The 17998-nt window shown below is 37.9% G+C and overlaps 1 protein-coding gene across 1 annotated transcript in view; it reads right to left on the bottom strand.

Annotated features, from left to right (window-relative positions):
• LOC107703465 (tankyrase-1-like) overlaps positions 1-17998 on the bottom strand; it is a 104624-nt gene that overhangs the window by 32928 nt on the left and 53698 nt on the right. The window lies entirely within an intron of this gene.

Genomic DNA, 17998 nt, shown 5'->3' on the forward strand with positions numbered 1-17998 from the left:
TGTTTTCATAAAAAAATGTAAATATAAATAAAACTTTTTGTCTCCAACTTTGTTAATATTAATGCTAGCTGGTGCTTCTATTCCTAGTAGATGACCATTAAAAATGGCATGCTTACCATCTGTTAACCAAAGCAACACTTCTGTAAACTAAACCATTTTAAGCTGCAATGAATAAGTGTATTTCCCTAATAACTTACATTTAAATTTGACCCATTTTAAATAATGATAAACATGAACACTCACCAATTTTTTTTTCTCTAACCATAAAGTCTCCTTCAAATCGGGATTACTTGCTGAATCAATCTAAACAAAACCCAGTTTGTACTCTACGAAAGATTATATTCTCAATCTCATTTGGCACCACATATCTATTCTAGTATCAAGGTCATCCTCAAACTAAAATGAATTAATCTGACATTATATCAACATTTTAACTACTTCCCAAAGAGCATTACATTTAACAGTGACAGTAAATATAAGATGACCCAAAATTGACCCTTGGGGAACACCTAGTTATTTTACCTTGTGGGAAATATTCATTTAAGGATTTTCTGAGCAACCTAAATCTTGCATATGTAACGTGTCAGGAGGCTGGATCACCATGGCGACACAGTCATACAGTAACCATGGCTACATTCAATCACTTTGGCCCCTCCTGCCATTCTGTCAGTCCTACCCAAAGCTAACAGGACTAACAGGAAAGACACATCCTGCAGATCCACGTTCTCTTGTGCTCTCTGCAAAATGAAAAGTAAAAGACAAAATATAACGGCAGCTTAACCGTAGGTTATTAAATCTGCTTCTTGCACAGTTCTTCCATCAATCTCTTTAAGAGCCCGACACACCAGCAGAATTGCCGTCTCACTCGAGAGCTGTTCCTATTGAATCATTTAAGATGAATGTGTTGCCTAAAGATGTACAGCTGTAAATATTACCCCCTACATAATCCAGATGGCAACATCCTGACACTGTTTAAAATGGGTGGAATGCTAAAATGAGCTTTTGCTTTGTTTTAGGGGAATAGAATTCGCAAATAATGAAACTCAGAGTACCCTCAGTGCATTTGGCTCTGTCACATAACATCTTTCTGGTGCTGGCAGAAACAGCAGACAGGTGAACTAGAGCGAAGATCTGTGCCGATTCAGATGGCTTCTAACAGAAAGCGACAGTAAAGCTACGTGGCAGGGTTGACCTTTTGCCAACAGACCCTGAAGCGTGAGAGTGAGACGGACAGTGCAGGTCATTCAAATGGGTTATTCTGTCCATTCAAGCATGGGCTGCCAATAAGACAAATCATTGCACACTGAAGCTGACCTTGTCTGCAACTACACTGAGCCACTCAAATTTTTATTTTTTTTGCAATTGTTTTAAAGATGAAAAGATATATTAAAATATTTTCTTTTATTCCATTTACATTAGGGATGCACCGAAATGAAAATTCTTGGCCGAAGCCGAAACCGAACAAAATTAAACACTGGGCCGAAGGCCGAATACGTTTTTTCCCCATGTATTTTGCCACATTTTTTTTCACCATTGCAGGAATTAAAAAGCCAAAATGAGCTTTTTACTGTTTTGTCTTGCTTTTCAAAGAAAAAAAATCTATTACAAAACAACAATTTAAAAATATTTAACACTGAACATTTTTAACATTCTAGCAGACACTATACCAACAAAGCACAATTTAACTTAAAATTAATAAGTTAGTAAAATAATAATTTGTGGCCATCAGACTCCCTTTCTTGAATCAGGTATGTATTTTTTTTTTTTTTACTGTACAATTAAAAGCAGCCTTGCTGAGAAGAGACTTCTTTTAAAACATTAGAAAATATTACAGATCCTAATTTGAACACTATGTGTGAATGTTATAATAAATGTATTAAAACAGAGCTGTTGGAATTAGTGCTCTGCGTTTATCCCATCCAAAGTGCACACACACAGCAGTGAACGAACACACACACACACACACACACACACCGTGAACACACACCCGGAGCAGTGGGCAGCCATTTTTATGCTGTGACGCCCAGGGAGCAGTTGGGGGTTCGGTGCCTTGCTCAAGGGCACCTCAGTCGTGGTATTGAAGGTGGAAGAGAGCGCTGTACATTCACTCCCCCCACCTACAATCCCTGTCGGTACGAGACTCGAACTCGCACTCGAACTTGGGTTATGAGTCCGACTCTCTAACCATTAGGCCACGACTTCCCCTTAAGCAACATAAGAAAATGACCAAAGTAAGTAAAATCCTATTTATCATTAATGCTGAAGGTTTTGAATGACTAATAATGCATGACTCCACATATAGCCTAATAAATGTACAAACTTTTACATTTCAACACTATTAATAATAAGAAATTATTCTTTGGCACCAAATCAGCATAGAATGATTTCTGAAGGATTGTGTGAAAGCTGAAAAATCAGCTTTGCCATCACAGGAATAAAATGTTTAAATATATTAAAACATAAAACAGTTATTTTAAATTTAAATACTGTTTTTACTGTATTTTTACGGAAATAATTGCAGCCTTGGTAAGAGACTTTAATCTCAGTCGACATTACACATTCTGAAATATAATTTAGGAGTATTAATTTTACACAATTTTTAGTGCCTAGACAACAACTAAAACTCCTTGTTTTTCCTCAGAGTAGAAATATCCCTTTGTCCATGTCTTTCCCTTGTCTTGCCTGGAGGAATGGTGACCTGTAACCATGTCAACGGTGAGTGCTTCTCCCCAGCTGTTGCCATGACTGCGGTACATGCTATAACTAGCGTGAAATCTGCGCGGATGGAGCCTTTGAAAACAATGTGTTGCTTGGCTAAGTAACCCTTTAGTGCACCTCCGTTGCAGATTTACACATGAGAGTGTACAGAAGAGGGTCTCTTTCGTCCCTGTGCAATACTAAAGCAAACACCTGGTCCAGAGAGAGGCGTCATACTAGCTGCAAGCAAACAGCAGGAAGGGGCTACCGAGCACACTAATGCCAGTTACACGCTGAGAGGATCAATAAGACACTACCCCCTCTACCAGGCCTGCAATACGGGAAAAATACAGCTCGCCGACTCCTATAGGGGCTTCTACTGGGCTCTTTAATAAAGGAGCTCAAATCCCAAAGGGAGACGACGCCTGCTTCCTCCGTCCTAATCACAACACTAACCCCCCCATTAAAGACAGTCCCAGCAGAGCGCTGAAGGCATTAATACTAGCATGTCCGACGGGATGCAATTTCGAATCATGTGCCGTCAAGGGCTCAAATTTTCCCACAAGTCTATTGCTGGAAAGCAGAGACAAATAGTCATGTGTGATAATTAACTGCAATAAAGTCTGTGTGTACGAGAGAACGAGAGAGAGAAAAAGAGATAAAGGCAGACGGGAAACACTACAAGCGTTCCACATACGCATCTGCTCTGTTTCTTCCATCCACCTACGTTTCTACGGGGGCACATCATTGTGCAATGAGGGCCAGGAACAGACGCTTGGATAGACAAAATATTTGTTAATCTTCAGAAATATGGAAATTAAACAAAAAAAAGTTGCGACTGAATTAACATTCTCACAGGCAACCACTGCACAGATTGCACGCTGCTTGTTTTATCTCAGCCTGCGCAGAGAGGCTGCCTCAACATGATACCTTATCAAAGATGGCAAGGCACATTCTGCTCTGCTCGTTTCACAGTCTAACGGGGGGGAAAACTAAATAGCACTTTAGGTGACAGCAAGCTTCACCTGAAGTAAAAAAAAAAAGTGAAGACAACACTATCGAGACATATGTGCATACACTGCATAATAGCCTATGAATAATTTCTAGTTATGATTATGTACACTACCTTTGTCTGGGATAAGTAAGATTTTTTAATTATTCATTTTTTTCAGCAAGGGCACAATAAATTGATCAAAAGTGATGGTAAAGACATTTATAATGTTGCAAAAAAAATTATATTTAAAATAAATGCCATCCTTTTGAACCTTTTATTCATCAAAAAATCCTGAAAGTATTACGATTTCACAAAATATTATGCAGAACGACAATATTATCAACAATCAAAATAATTGTTTCTTGAACATCAAATGAGCATTTTAAAATAATTTCTAAAAGATCATGTAATACCAAAGTCTGAAATAATGGCTGTTGAAAAATCAGCTTTACCATCACAGGTATAAATTATATATTAAAATATATTAAAATAGAAAACAGTTATCTTAAATAATAACATTTCGAAATATGAATGTTTTTAACATTTTTATCCAATAAATGCAGCCTGGGTGAGAAAAAGAGACTTCTTTCAAAATAATAATGGTCTTAAATTGTTTCAGCAAAACCAGATCGGCAAACACTGGGTCTCACTCACTAAACATGCGTAGGCACAAATTGTTTCGTGAAATGTGCGTACGGACGTTTTCACGAATAAATCATGATTCATCAAAAACTTTCGTACTACAATTTATTCTAAATGTACGAAAAAATTCAAGAACAACGTATACCACACATACGCAATAATCATGTACGCCCGGGGCCTTATAAGCATGTGCAAAGAACCCTACATATAATTAGATATGTTATTTACAGGGTGGGTGAAAAGGGTGACAGGGGTTATGGTCTCAAAACATGGCTCATGCCACCTCTAGCCAACCCAACGACCCCTCAAGAAGTGCGCTACAACCTGAAACATGCCCGTGTGCGCTCAGTGATAGAAGGCACAATCGGGTTACTCAAATCCCGTTGGATGTGCTTGGATGCAGCTGGTGGAATGCTGTTATACAGGCCCGACAAAATCTGTCAGATTGTTTTAGCATGTTGTGTACTGCACAACATCGCAATGGCACGGGGTGGACCTGCTCCTTATGGACCACACGCACAGCCGGAACCTGTGGGTGATGAGATGCACGCGCCAGCCCAAGCAGCGCTTCAAGCATGCCTTCAGTTGATACAACGTTTATAATGGTATATAATCTCATTCTATTTTTTTAAATAGCGTGCTTTTAACGATTGCAAAAAAGTTTTAGGGAATATTAAAACACATTAGAAAACAGAACTTTGCCACAATATATTTATTCATGTTTATGCACTTCTGTGACTGCCAAGCAATGCTATCAATTTATTCAGTGACTCATTTATTTCCTGTAGGCCAGCTGCCACGTCCTTAACGGCAAGGATGAGGGCATCTTGACTAGCGAGCACCTCGTCGGTCAGGACTCATGCGCCGGTGCGCCTCTGTGAAGGGGTATAACGAGTGGATTGGGAAGTAGACGGCTGGACTTCAGCTTCTTCATTTCCATCTGCTGTCTGTGGATGTTCTGCACAAGCGGGAAGTTTTGAGTTGTCATGATTACTTGAATACATTCCTTAAAATAAAGATTGATTTAAGCAAATTACCGTGTTGTAATTGCTCCTGTATTAGGTCACTCTCACCCTCACTCCTTTCTATAATGCCGCTCAAGCTTGACTGTCCTATAATTGCAGCCATTCTTTCATCGAAGGCAGACAGATCAGGTGCCCCCTGCCCTCCACCCGTGTCTTTTTTCCTCTGTTGAACTGAAATTCTTCTTTTGGCCTCGAACTTCATGTCAAACCACTTTTTTTTTACTTCGGCAACCGTCCGAATTTCTGGTGAAACCACATTAACGGCTTGTGTTACCGTATCCCATGCTTCTTTTTTACCTGTGCCCGTTACGCCAGTGGATACACTTTTAAATAGCACATTTTTTCTGGCTTCCACCTCCGACAGCAAAACCTCACGTTCATTATCGTTAAAGTTCTTTTTCTTTGTCTTTTGTTTCGGTGCCATAATTGTCTTTTTCTGGACGAAAGCCCTTATATGGAGCTGGTTTGGGTGTGTATTATGCTAATTACTAACCTTGTGCACGCGGGCGCTCATTTAGAAGACTCCAAATTCACTAACAGAAGAACGAGTTTAAGAACAAGCTCTTGTGCGTACGCACGTGTTGTGAATTAGCCGGAAAGTTTTCGTGAGAATGTCAAATGTGCGTATAAATACGAAAAACGTACGCAATTATTAGTGAATGAGACCCATTGTTTTGCCCCAAATTTGCTGTACATGTAATCACCTTTACTGGCATAAACAAGATTGCATTATTTCATAAAATTGCATTCTAAAATGGTGTACAAAAATGAAAATGTTCAAACTTTCATTTAATGCACTTTACTTTATTATTGGGATTTAATTATGAGCTGGTGTTTGATATTTATAATTCCACTTGTTTCTCATTAGCTATGTTTCCATCACCCTGTTTTAATGTGCATTTTGAAGTATCACATGAGAAATGAGTGATGGAAACGCCAAATTTCGAAAATAAATTCATTTAATTGGCAAAAAAGTTTTTACGCTCGCTTGAGGTGGTTTTTGACTTGTGCGAAAAAGGGTTGATGTGAATAATGGGAGATGGAAATGCATTTTGCGAATAAATTCCTCCAAGCGCATCAAAAAAGTCATGTGACTTTGCGCTATGGGACGGCAAAACCTGACTAACCAGCGGACCAATCTCATTCCACAGCATTTGAAATGTTGTTATGGTCATTTGGAAATGCACGAGCAAAGTCTGTCGTCAAAGTATTTCTGTATAACTGCCTCCCAGAACGGTCTACCACGACTGCGTTCCCAAACAGCTGACATTCCCCTTCGAAAGCAAGACCGCATTTATTGTGTTTCGTCTGCTCACTAAAAGCGCAAGTAATTTATTATATTTGAGAATTATTATATTCAGTGGCTTCTCTTACTTTTCTTAGTGATATTTAGTGCCAGTTTATCAGGAAGTGACGATTTCTCGACGAGTTCTCTCTGACTCGTTGGATGGAAACGGTGCTTGTTCGCAAATGTTTTATGCGATATTCCAATATTGCACATAAGTTAAATTTGCAACTTTGGATGGAAACCCGGCTATTGTGCTGGGAATCTCCTACCTCTGTGCTTTTGTAAAAAATCCAAACAACCACAGAGCTAGAGAGCTGTCTTGAGAAACCCTGGATTCAGAGCGCAGAGACTTGGTGCAAAGCAAACTGTCTGTGCTAATTCCTTCGCAAGCCTCTTCCCACAGCATTCTCCTCCAGTACACATAATCTTTAAGCTAAAGCATGCAATATGTTAAGGCAATATGCCTTAACATATTGTTATATGTTTATATGGTGTTATCACACCATATAAACAGCTCTGTTTCATAATCCCACCCAGAGTAATGATAAGGCATTCAATGGAACAATGACTTCCAATGTGTGACATGGATGAGAATGTCTTCATCATACCTTCCTAAAGCTACTTATTGTGCTGTTTAGCTAAAAGACATCAAAAGCTACAAGACATCCGGTTATAAAATATGGCTTGTTAATGGCAACGAAAAAAAGGAAAATTCTGTCATCATTTACCAATGTCATTCCAAACCTTTATGACTTGCTTTCTTTTGTGGAACATAAAATAAAATATTTTGAAGAACTTACACTGTAAGTTAGTGGTGTCCAAAATAACACTGGTTTCTAATGACTTTCCACTAAAAAAAATTTCGTTGCAAAGAAAAAAATCAGTCAGGTTTGAAACAACATGAGAGTGAGTAAATGTTTTTTTTTTTTCTTTTTTTTTTTCTTGTGAACTATCCATTTATTCCCAGTTACTCTAAAAGAAAATGGTGTGGAATTTTATGGGTCACTTGGGGAAAGAAAATCAGATAAATACAAAATAACAGCACATCTAAGGAAGGAAACAAGCTTCCTGCACAAGTTTAGTCTCATGGTTAAAAGTTCAGACGGGTTAAATGGAACTGACTAGTGTATATTTAACATACAACAGAGCCCAGCTCAAAACTAATTTTAGAAAAAGCAGCAGCGAAAAAGAGTAGACGTGGAAAGAAAATGAAAAAGTCAATTGTTCACCATGGAACAACTGTGACATGATTGATGGGATCTGCGGTAGGCGAACGGTAAGTGATTGTTTTTCCCTGAGCCCCTGTAGAAGGCATCTTGATAATGTGCTCCAGTGTGATGTGTTAATAACGTCCTGCACTTCAGAGAGCTCCATCATTTTCAAACCCGGACCGTGGAAAATCTCACACTCTGGAGTACACTCTGGAGTACAACTCCACCAAATATCCTGCCTACTATCAGAGTCCATGTAGCTTTGTCACCTGATAGTTTTGCTTAAAGGGATAGGTCACCAAAAAATTTAAGTTATGTCATCATTTACTTACCCTCATGTCATTCCAAATATTTTTGACTTTCTTCTGGGGAATATAAAAGAGGATATTCCAAATAATGTCTTAGTGATTTAGTTTGTGTGTGTGTGTGTGTGAGTTTTGGACCCCGTTGACTTTGTATGGACAAAAACTACTTAAAAAATTGTGTTTCCAATGATGACATGATTTTCCTTTCTGGGTGAAGTATCCCTTTAAATCAACCCAAATTTGGTTAATATGGTATGTTATATATCAGTGGTCACCAACGTGGTGCCCGTGGGCACCTGGTAGCCCGCATGGAGTCTCTGAGTCGCCCGCCAAGCACGTTCTATAAATAGCCTAAATTAGCGTCGTGCAATAAATGATATCATATCGAGATTATGATAAAATTTATGTTAATGCCACCTGCAGCATCCTCACATGCGATAGCCTACTAGCCGACAACTTAATGTTTACAGACATTACGTAACGATGTGGCAGCACAAAAATATTTCTTATTTTACAGAAATAAATGTTACAGCAACCAGTCATTGCATGTCGCTAATAAGTCTGCATGTTCTGTGTGTCTCTGAATGCGTGGAGTAGTTTAGTTTCATCTGATACACAAACTCAAACACATGTGACTCGCGGTGTTTTCAGCGTCTGTGTCTCAATATATGAGGACATGAACACATGCACTTCATCTTCAGAGCTGCTCTGAGAGTCACTTCACCAGCTTTATGAAGTTTAATTTGAGAAAAAATACCGCCAAATACACGCTGAAACTAAAATTAACTGAAAGACCGTCAAAATAAAAGTCCGGTTTAACATGAAATTATATGACTTAATATATTACTACTGTATACTACAATGCAATTCTCAAAGTAATAATAATATTATTATTTTTAAGGAAGGTCCCACTTTATATTAAATGTCCCTAATACCTGTGTACTTACATAGTACGTAATGTGTACTATGTGTACATAGTATGTAACCACAGTGTAAGTACACATTGGTACATAGTATCTAGAGCTGTAATATTTCTGTAAATACACACATGTAACAACCCTCCGAATGGTTTGTGTAAGTACAAATGTGTGACAGGACATATATAACTACATTTTGTAACAACAATATGTATAAGAGTAATTGGAACAATTTGATCCAGGGGGTGGAGATGGGTAGTTTTAGGGATATGTAAAGTGGGAGGAGTTGGATCTCAAGTTGGTGGAGTTGGTGCACCACTGTAATACCAGTGTACTTAAATGGTAACTCCTCAGGAACTGTCCACTTAATATAAAGTGCAACACATTCTTTACCAAAAAGTGCTGCTAGTCCTGTTACACATTTGTACTTTCATTACCAAAAAGTTTTGTGACCAATGTCCTGTTACACATTTGTACTTACACATACCATTCATTGGGTTGTTACATACGTGTAGTTACACAAACATTACAGTTGTAGATACTATGTACCAATGTGTACTTACACTGTGGTTACATACTATGTACACATCTAGTTACTATGTAAGTACACAGGTATTAGGGCCACTTAATATAAAGTGGGACCAGTTTTATTAATTCATTTCACTAGACACCTTTTTTTATGATAAATTTGTACTGAATCATAAAACACGGAATCCATAAGAAATTAAATGCTACATGCAAATCACAGCTACAAATACACAGCTTTTAGAGGTACTCACGTTGATTACGAAAACATACTGATAAACAACAACGTGTGAAAGCAGACCAGCAAGAAGGACAATCAGATTCAGATTGTCTTGAGAAAATGTATCAAGTGTGAAAGCCACATTTAACATCGACTATGAACTAATAGTATGTGGGAAGTTCAGCAAAAGTGCTACCTCCTAGAATCTACCCTTAATCAATTTGAACAAATTAGAGCAAAAATTCACTTCATAATGTCCCACAGGGTTGTGATTTTTAAATTTTATTTGAGCAGTCATTCTGCTAACTGTGCGTGAATGTTCTCACATTTTGATGAAGAGCCTGTCCACTCATAGTGCCCTTGCCATGAAAAAGTGCCACCGCAAAGAGGGCTTTTTCAGCAAAGATGGAGCTCAGCTTTTAGTGCGGCCTTAAACGTATCATGATGAGCAGTGTCTCTGTCTTCACTGACAACCTCTTCTCCAGACAGGAGACTAATGACTCTGCTTTTTCCATCGTTCAGACAGCTACAACTATGGCGAAGCACTCCTTCCTTTCACACATCTACACTCCCTCTCTGTCCCCCCGGGCCAAACTACTGTCGCCCTAAGTGACTTAACCCTCTTCACAGCCCAGTAAATAAGCCCTTTAAAGGAGCCACAAGGCACCAGCCATCTCTGCACCCTCAAGTCACCCTGGATGGTCGATAGCATCGCAAACTTCTGGAGGTGATAAGGAGATTATATGTGTCCCTGAAGGGGGATGAGGCGTGCTTCCATGCCTGACCCACCACCAGCCCCCTCTGGAGAAAGCCCACACTGTCCCTGTTACTGGTGTGACTTCTAATGGATGTAAATTATGCCTTTGGTTGTGGAGAGCAGCTGCTCCATGGGGATCGGACCTCTTCATCAGTGCTCCTGGTCAAAGCGTGGTGTCTGATCTTGATGGGGAGTTATTCTTAGATGTTCAGGACTAACGATGCGAGTCTCAGAGTGGGATGGACAAATCAGCAGGGCTCACACTGTCTCCAGGTTTCAATAGGCCAAGTGTTTAATCGCCCATCTAGTTATCCGTCAGCTACTGACTCCTGCACCTGCTGTCCGCAATCTCAGGGAGTTTTTCTTCAGCATGCAAGACTCATTCGCGAAATGAGTAGATAATAATAAGATAGATAAATGATTGATAGATAGCACAAAACTGGTCTCTATAAGTGTCTTTAGTAAGAACAGTGGCCACTGTTTCCATACTCAAGACTTTGATTCGCAGGACAGCCACTTTTCATCCTTCGAATCGCCACGGCTCTGCAGGGCATTGAATCCTCACAGGTTGTAGCAAATTGCAATATGAGAGCGCCAACAACGTGCCTGGTGCCTCACATGCAGGAAAGAGAGAGGCAGGCAGAGGCCCAACCTGAATACAAAGCAGTTCAGGAGGGTACATTTAACACGTTAACGCTTCGCTGAGCTCCTCCAGGGTCACAGCTGCCATGAAATGCTGAGACAACACGGCCAGCCAGAAAATATGACAGAAGAGAATAAAATGATGTGTTACATGATGTACAGTTCTGAGGGAGCATTACAAATAGCAAAAGAAAATACCAATATGAAAAATCATTAAAAAATGTGTAACAATCTAGATTTTACAAAAAAGCAGATACAAGGGATATTATTTGTTGTAGTGCACAGAACTTTGCCAGAGAGCTGCCATATGCCAAACAGAAAAATATATTTCACCCCAAAATAGTGTCAAAATTTTCTCACCATTGTCATTTCAAACCTACAGTATATCATTTGACCTTTTATTTTCATTATATGAAAAAAAACAGCATAGACATGCCACAAAATGTCTCCATCCATATATACATAAAAAAACATTATTGCATTACATTAGGATAGCAGATGATGACAATTTTAATTTTTGAGTGAACTGTCCCTTTAAATTTGGCATGCCAGCACGTTAACTTCTGATATTAATAAAATACTTCAAAAGTCATCCATTTTCTTTAATAAAATTAACAAGAAAGCAAGCCACTGACACACCAACACCACCAATAAAAATTAATTACATTAATTAAAATGAATTATTTTAATCTGTTGAAAGCTCTAATTTAAATAATTTACAATAATAAATGAGCAACACCTCATAAGAGATACTTGAGAGTGGACTGACTACTGCTGTCTCGAGAGACCTATTTAATCTGCAGTAAACTGAAGAACATAACTGTCAAGACCTTTACCTCCTACGCAACAAGAAGCCATTGTGCAAAAACTGACAATAGAATACTCTGAAGAAATCTGCACACAGTAAGCAGAGCAGAGTAGTAAAAATACCCAGAAAAAAATAAAGAGTACAACTTTAAAAGTAAGCCTTATTTCATATGGTTTGTATTACACTCAACAAACCAACTAAAAAAAAACAACAACAACAGCAATTATATGGAAGAATGTTACAGAGTATAGACAATACAGCATTAAACAAATGAGGATGACAGCTCTCTTAAATTATTCCTAATAGGATGATAGGGACTGACATTACCTCTGGATAACTGACTAGTTAGACTGCTACTAAAGTTGACTGACATGAGGACAGGCTTTAACATTTGCAAAGAAATCACAGCGCATGATGAGACGGCGCTTGAAATAAGAAAACAGGAAGCCCTAATTTCCCAGCATGAGACCAGAGATGAGCTTTCAATATATTACTTTTGGTACAACCTTAAAGCTACTAAAATTGGTCAGCATCAAAACACTAACAACTGTAATCCATGGGAAAGATGAATGTGAGGTAATTTGCAGGGTGCTGAGAGAGATGTCGATCTGCGAGGCAAAAGCTGAGATGACATTGAACCAGTGGAGAGGCTTGCATGCTCCCTCATCACTACCTCTCATTAGGACAGATGTTGGAAATGGCAGAAGCCTCTAGGTTCATGCTGTTATACTTAATAGATGTGGAAGAATAACCAAACACAGCACATTACGATTCTGTTTCAGACTTGCCTGCTAAAAAGCAAGTCCTACTTTATACTACGGATGTCAAAATCTGGTATTGATATGTGTTTTACAATTTTTTAAATTCTCAAAAATGTAAATACATAGGACAAAAAAAATATTTAAATTGTGTAGAATTGTAAAAAAAAAAATCTGATTAGAATTGTTAAAATGTACATAGGCAAGACAAACATTTTTATTAGAATTAAGTGAAATATAAAAATTGATTCAAATGAAGCAAAAATGTAGAGTTATGACAATAAAAAGTGAATTGTGAATTGTAAAAGAACATGTATCAGAGCTGTATTTACTTGAAGCAATGTTTACTTAAGAAACATTTGAAAGCTGTTTTAATTTACTATGTTATTAATATGTAACTTTAATAATTAAAAGTAGTGTTTTTTTTATAATTGCAGTTTAAGCAATTATGTAAAAGCAGTGCAGTTTCATAATTGCTACTGATCATTGCTGTAGCCTTGAAATTAGTACCTTGAGAAAATCACTTGTATTCATATTGACTACTGAAATACTGCTGTCGTGACAACCTTATTCTATACAATACAGGTGCATCTCAATAAATTAGAATGTCGTGGAAAAGTTCATTTATTTCAGTAAGTGCTTGGTTTCTGCAAGGGAACACAGGAAGGGAAAAACCAATATTATCAATCAATAAATCAATATAATTTTATGAATGATGTGTCCTGTATAATCTAAAATCCCCAGAGAGGTGAAGTGTGTGGAAAACAGCAAGCAATAAATTGAGGGCCCAAGGCCATCTGTTACAGCATCCAGGGCTCAGAGCGTGATGGCCACTGAGGCAAACATATAATTACGAAATGAAAAGTGGTTCACTTGTAATGGAGAGTGGGTGAAAGTGCGTCACGCCATTGCCATCCATACAAGTTGCTCGTATCTGGTAGTAGAGTGGAGCGGAAGATATCATTTTGAATGGAGATATCTTGGCTACTTAAGGCTCAGTGAGCATTATCATGCTCCAGTCTGAATATCACAGCACTATGCACTATGCAAGACAACTGTGGTGAAGCACCTGTAGTGTAAGTATGGACAATATGCTGCAGCGGACCTGGTGGACCTCCCTCACCAGCATATGGTGTTTTCACTTACAGACAACACAAGGGTCATGTGTCTATTCTCAATAAAAGCAAAAAAATAAATAAAAATAAATAATCCAACCTGCTTGACTGATTGTGCAGCATGAAGCGACTGTAAAATGAAAACGCAGCATTGAGGACAGTGTTATCAACACAAACATCCCACACTTTCACGAGGTGAACAAAGTTAATTAAATCTTTTGTTCATTGTAAACATTTAAGTTGGGTAACTGGAAGAAAAAGCAATAAATATCAGTGAAAGATGCCTAATATTATGTTAGTGAGGTAACATGGTTAAAAAAATGTAATAAAGTGTAATGCCATATACAGTGGGTACGGAAAGTATTCAGACCCCCTTCAATTTCAGACAGACAGACAGAGACACACACACATATTTTAACACTTAATATTTTGTTACTTGGTACATATAAATAAAATGCTAAAATAATTTCCATCAGAAAAATATGCATTTACTATTGATTTTTTTTAGAGAGAGAGAGGAGGGGAGATGTTATTTTTACTATAATCAACATATGGCTTAATGCATGTAAAGGTATAATAAAAGGGGCTTTGTGAAAAATAAATGTGGAGAATAATTTTAGTATTCTAAAATATGAAGTTATAGTGCGCAGCTTCAAATTAACCTAACTGGTACCCTTAACCACAACATCTGAAGTATGTACTGATCTAAAACATAATACAAACCAAACCGTCAAAAATCTGAACCGATACACCCCCAGTTATTACAGAACATCGAGTATAACCACAACACACTGTTTGGCACAGAGATGTGTGGACAGAAGACCAAGGAAGTGCTTCTCTGTTTGAGCGCAGAATACATAATTCAACCATATGGGGGTTTGGCGGGGGTCCAGCTGAAATCTGCTCAGCGTTATAGGACAGGGGTGTTTTGTGGAGGAAGGCTCTGTCTCTAAACAGCGCTGGCTGTCGCTGTAAGTCAAATCACTTTTCAGGGTTAAGACTAGAGTATCAGGTGGATGAAATTGGCTATGAAATTAAAGGGACAGAGCTCTAAATAACACACTTCCAAGGTCTTTCTCTTCATTGTATAGCAGGGAGGAATAAAACCAGGTAAACAGACAATAGACAAACATCTCTCAGTGGATCTACAGAAGAAGGTATCCTCTGATTACATCAAACAAACAAAGGATTTGGGCTTTGCAACCGGACATGCTCTATTCTTCCTGCAGTGTCTCTCTATATCTAATGAAGTAGTGAGTGCACCAAGGGTTGCATTCAGAGGCAAAGAAAGCAACAAAAGGCAGGAGAGTGTCATCTCCGCGATTCAGGCAGAAGCCGCTATTGACACTAGCTTAGACTGAGCTTTATACACCCATAAAGCCTGGGAGAGCAAAACAGCCAACTAAAGCAGATGGACCCAGAAAGAGCATTTTTTCATTAAGTCCAAAAGAGCTAAAGATTATACCAGGCATAATGCACACGCCAGCTCTTTGTGTTGGAATAAGCATCATCGTGGTGATTGTAAAATTCTTACGCATCATGAACCAAAATCTATTAAACACGAAATGCAATGCCAATCTATTCTCTGAGTTGGTTGAATCCATTGAGATTCATTCGAGAGGGTGCAGATCAGATACATCTAAATACTGTAATCCCTTTACTAATGACGGCATCTCACACAGAAACACTCTCTGAAATTACTAAGGTGACGAGCATCAGACTTCGATAAAAGCCAATCTCAGGTACATCCTCAGTGAGCCTTTACCTCCACTCACCTTTTTTAAGATGAATAGAGACCTTGTTAAACAAGTTCAGGGATGAATTTCAATCTAGGCTGTTTCAAAGAAAAAAAAAACAAGAATGCTTAGTGCAATGTGAAATGGCCGACATTCTGATCAAAAGGACAACATTTATGTTGTGTTATAAATGTTGCAAAATAAATGGCAGTAAGCTGCGCTGAGACATTTTTATGCATGCAGCTCTGCACTGCATTAAAATGTTCAGGAGTCGAACGGCACTCTGCTGGTCCACTGTCTGGACATCAATTGCATTCTATTCAAGGAAACTGGAAACAAGTAAAATCTCAAATCAGATTTGTTCATACACACTTATAAAAAACAGACACATTGATAAATGTGTAAATGCAACACATTCTATCTAATACAACCATGTATGTAACTGCAGTTAGACATTTTAGGATTGTGTTTGTGTTATTTTTTAAGCATTACACTGATGCATAATACATAAAAAAAGACAAATCCTATGTTAAGTTGTATTCAAATCTGGAGACATTTATACGCTATAAAGTATTAAAAAATATCTATGAAATTAGAGGATTGGTACCTGACATACAAAAATTAATCCATCCTGCAATTTCTTTAAAATGATTTAATAAAATGTCTTGGCTTGTAATCACAAGTGACAGTGATTTGTTAATCCCGACCAGCACTGAGAAAAACAACTGGCAAATCATCACAGCGTCCTTCAGACTGCTTATATATGCTGCATTGGCAATCTAAAATTATTACTGCCACATTCAAAATGAAAAGCAAATAGCTGAAATAAGAGAATAATTATGTAATAATGCACCAATCTTTGTTAAACACTTTTCAGTAGCAGTGTTGGGAGTAACGCATTACAAAAGTAATAATATTACAGTAGTATATTACTTTTTGCTGTAACGCAGTAATATAACGCATTACTAATAAAATTTGGGTAATATTATTACTCGTTACAATCTCAGTAATGCAAGCTACAACAACATATTTTAACTCAAAATTAAGTGGTGAATTTACCAACACAGCAAAACAGCACCAGAGAAAAAATTCCGCGGGTAAAATAGTTCGTCTATTTCCTGTTGCTGGAATTAGATGGTTGAGATGACTGCAGAGAAGGATTCTACATTTGTGAGATGGACACACTCCTTAGTATTTTTTGTTGTTGTTTGTTTCTGCTGTTCGATCGCGCCGGCGCCTCACACACACAGCATTGCAAACGTTGTAGCCTGTTCATTATCAGAATAAAATACAGTCAACCAAACATATAGATACACTGGTTAATTTAAATAGTGCGTACTGCGTAGTACAATCCGTGCCGTTCAGCCTGAGCTCGGGCCAAACACACATTTACTCATGTGACGAGGATGTTTTTAAGCACATTAAGTAAGCCTGGTTTACATAATAAATAATAGTTTAGCATTCAAATACATCGCAAATATGGACACCAGGTGGAGGGTGAACCAACTCCAGGGTATGGCTAAAAGCAGCCAAATGTATTACACATCATAAACCCGTCTTTTTAGGCAAGAACCAGGGTGTCATGTAGGCTAATAAAACATGTTTAATGGGACTGAATTTGTATTTAACGTGATTACAATTTAATAAAAACATTAGAAATTGATATTTATAACGTTTTCTTTTCCACGGCTATTCAAACAGCGAATAAATTATATAGGCTATAGAAAGTGACATTATCACTAACTTTGCTCTATCCCGAGTTTAAGCACTCTCAAAAAAAAAAAAATGTTTTAAAATACCGTTAAACACTAAAGCTGCATACACTGTGAAATTAATCTCTTACTTACAATGGGCCTCATTCATGAAACATTCGTAAATATACGAGTAAATTCTGAGTAATTTGCACGTAAAACGGACCTTCCTAAAAACTCTCCCCCGGATTCACAAACGCTTCGTAAATGTCCGATTTGATAGTTAAACATGTGTATGTTAATGAATTCCAATCATTCGTAAATAGGGCGCTCGTGCACACTCATTCACAATTACCGTAATCCCCACCTATAATTACAGCTACGCAAACTGCGTGTCCAGGAACGCAGTGGAATATTCTGGTATACTTTCTCAGGTTTGGCTCCAGTATATTGCATAAATGCAAAAAAGACTAATAGGCCATATGCCTAACAATAAATATTTGATAACGTGTCCACCAAGCCTCATTCATGAAACATTCGTAAATATACGAGTAAATTCTGAGTAATTTGCACGTAAAACGGACCTTCCTAAAAACTCTCCCCCGGATTCACAAACGCTTCGTAAATGTCCGATTTGATAGTTAAACATGTGTATGTTAATGAATTC

Source organism: Sinocyclocheilus anshuiensis, unplaced genomic scaffold (genome assembly GCF_001515605.1).
Source record: "Sinocyclocheilus anshuiensis isolate Anshui unplaced genomic scaffold, SAMN03320099.WGS_v1.1 scaffold330, whole genome shotgun sequence".
In the NCBI taxonomy this organism is placed as follows: domain Eukaryota; kingdom Metazoa; phylum Chordata; class Actinopteri; order Cypriniformes; family Cyprinidae; genus Sinocyclocheilus; species Sinocyclocheilus anshuiensis.